This window comes from Dermacentor andersoni, chromosome 2, assembly GCF_023375885.2.
Source record: "Dermacentor andersoni chromosome 2, qqDerAnde1_hic_scaffold, whole genome shotgun sequence".
In the NCBI taxonomy this organism is placed as follows: Eukaryota; Metazoa; Arthropoda; class Arachnida; order Ixodida; family Ixodidae; genus Dermacentor; species Dermacentor andersoni.
The window spans coordinates 135,874,662-135,877,845 of record NC_092815.1 but is presented as its reverse complement, the minus strand read 5'-3'; the positions used below and the strand labels follow the sequence as shown (position 1 = coordinate 135,877,845).

The 3,184-nt window shown below is 49.0% G+C and overlaps 1 non-coding gene across 1 annotated transcript; it reads left to right on the top strand.

The window, feature by feature from the left end:
- The first annotated feature begins 2,094 nt into the window (after positions 1-2,094).
- On the top strand, positions 2,095-2,278 carry LOC126541052 (U2 spliceosomal RNA). The gene has a single exon (XR_007601624.1). It is a non-coding gene; the product is annotated as a U2 spliceosomal RNA (small nuclear RNA).
- Positions 2,279-3,184: the final 906 nt, after the last annotated feature.

The window sequence follows — 3,184 nt, the reverse complement described above, 5'->3', positions numbered from 1 at the left end:
ACAGAGCTGCCTCAAATTTTGCTTTAGTGAGCATCGTAATCGTTGGCGAGTTTAGCAGGAGCGAACAGCTTATTTAGTAACATTCAAAGAGCTCATCAATTCGCGCTGAACTTGCTTCTTTTCAATGTCCATGACAAAGTGCTGGAAGTTGAAAAAGAAGCCGATGTTTCCTCGCTCAACTTAGCAGGGGCGCACTACTATAGTCTTCGTGGCCGCACTGCCGCAACAGCGCTTTGCCGCCGCCGCCGCGCGGCGTTCGTTTTCCCTGTTTCCGTGTTTTATTAGCATTGGAAGGTATCTACCCAGCTGTCGGTTAGGCTCCTCTGGTTTGCTCGAAGTCCTTGGGTTCAGGGATAGCATGGTAAAAGCAAACACGTCCGCAGTTTGAGATTAGCAAGATGTTATCGGAGGTTTGGTGGCAGAAATGAAGTAGGAATATCACATACAATGGAGGAGTACAAAAACAATGTTCCCAATAGGGGTTCAGACAGTTTTATGCTGGGAATACTTTGCGTTCTTTTTAAACAAGATAGGTAGGGCATTAGGCAAAATAATAAGAGATTGGTGGCGGGAGATGCTCTGACGTCGCTTCACGCTGAGTGTCGAGCGGCAACTCCTTTTCTTCTTTTTTAGATCGGCGAAAATGGTTTGTTTCCGATTCAGCTTTGGAGTGAGTGAGTGAGTGAGTGAAACAACTTTATTTGGTCCACAATAGACGTGAGTAACTCAACGTCACCTGGCTATAGGCCCACTCGGGGACCATCAGGTGAAACCTGACGGCCTCTCGTGAGCCCTCTGGACTGCCAGGATTTGAGAGGTCTGGTCCTGGGCCCTATAATGAGCTGCATCATTTCCTCTTGGGTGAAAGGGGGACCGGCAGAGGCGCAGCCCCACAGGACATGTTCGAAGTCCGCATAACCACCACACAGAGGGCAGTCCGGGCTTGGGAACCGTTCGGGGTACATTGTGTGCAGCGCCGCGGGGCTCGGGTAAGTGCTTGTTCGCAGAAGTCTGAGATTGACTGCCTGGGCCCTGCACAGCGAGGAGTGCGGCAAAGGCAGGAGTCTTCTTGATAATTATGTTTGCAGATCTCGTACGAGCAGTGAGGCTCGGGTCGCGCAGGAGAGGACGCGTTACCCGGCGCACAGTCAGTAAAACCTCGTGCAGCCGAGTGCGCCTCCTTGTTGGGGTTGAGCGAGAGTCTGACAAACTGAGAAAACTCTTAGGCTTCAACAATTTCTTCGAACGTGTTGTGAATTCCCAAATTGAAGAAGTGAAAGTGTGATGATTTAGACCGGTTGATGTTATTTTTCATACCTAAGCATTAAGGGAAAACCATCAAATTATTTTATAAAAGAAAATAACGGTGCTCCTTACCTACACGGAAAGACTAAAACAACAAGAATGCGTGCTGTTCTTCAGGTCGCATGTAGTTGCAGAAAATCACATTGCGAAAGGATATCTCTCATTTCTACTTCACCTACATTGTGATTAAAAGCTACAGCGCGGCTACGAAGAGCTTTGTGCGATTTTGTTCGTGCGTGTATAGTGCTTTTCGACATTTGTTCTCTCTCTAGCTCTCTTTCTGTTGTTGCTTGAGTAAGGAATTTCAGATAGCCGGCTCTGATATCTTTAACCTTCCCATGCTTCTACCCCTGAATTAAAAAAAAAGGATTATTTATGTCTCCCGCCAATGGAGAACTATTTGACGGTCACCACTTAGAGACGCCGATGTCATTACTAAGGCAATGCATGGACGGAATGCCCCGTAGAAAAGGTGGCCAATAACCACAACAACAAGAAAAATAAACAAATAAAATTCATGAGCCATTTCACTTTGTGAAGACGGATGACCAGCGAAGCTGCTTGGCACACGACACAGAGGTGACACAGAATTTTGAACAAATGTACGAACTCATTTACCGTCACCTTGATATGCATTTGCGTGGACGACGGGACCGTCGCCCCAGGAGCCGGAGGGAACTAGACACGCGTGACGTTTCGATGGGACCGTCACCACGGGAGAATGGAAGGAATTAAAGTAGATACGCAAGCGCTTGGAATGCCGGAAAAGAGGGCGGTGCGAACTTAGACATGGCCGACTTGGGTCAAAGTGCAGTATCTGTTCTTATCAGCTTAATATCTGATACCGGTTCTATGCGGACCCAAGATATTAAACTTCTTTTTGCCACTTGGCGGAGGGCTTCAAGCCTGCTCCACCTCCGCCCCGGGTGTTGGCCCGGTATTGCACTGCAGTATCGGCCCACGGTTTTTGCTTACGTAGAACAAAAAATGCACGGAGCCCTAGCCATAAACAGCTTCGCTGTAAAAGCTTTTGATGAGAAAGCGTTAAATGGCCCTTTGGGCGAAAAAGCCGGCGTCTGACGCCTGCAGCAACGAAACGGCACCTTAATTTCCATTGGCTGCGACACTACGTTCCGAGCGCGCCTCGACGGAGCAGAGCGAGCGAAAGGGAACTCCTGCTGCGCGCCAGTGTTGCGTGAGGTGAGGGGGAATCGCCGCGAAGCATGTATCTTTGCTCTCACGCTCGGACGCCTGCGTTATCCGCGCGTTCCTTGTCTGTGCAAGCTCTCGCTTGCGTTCTAACTGCGCCTCGGTAAGGCCAAATCAAAACGCGCTCGCTTGCCCGCGAGGTGTTCATAAGTCGAAAGACCGTTCAGCAGCGTTCAACTGGACAATGCTTTCGCATTCACAACTCATAAAAAGTGCTTAGGTGTCGACCCTCGGATCTCTTTTTTTTTTCCTTTTCGGTGTCTTTCCGCCACTGAAAAAAAAGAAGAAAAATTCGGCAGGCCCCATCTCACGATGAATGTCGACATGTTATTGCGATTAGCACTGAAGCAATGTCCTAGCAATGTAGAGACACCGTATTGCTACCGCCAAAACGCGTCATGCCGCCAGGCACCTCTCCCGCGCTCAAGGCTCCCTATTGCCTTTGGACATGCTGCGCCACCTAGCAGCGCCGCGAAGTCAGCGCGCGTGTATATATATATATATATATATATATATATATATATATATATATATATATATATATAGAGAGAGAGAGAGAGAGAGAGAGAGCGTTACGACCGCTCCCATCGCGATGTTCGCGTCAGGTGCTTGGGTGCTCCTCTGGTCACCATGTCGTCGGGTTGGCCTCTCCCAGAAGCTTCTCTCTCGC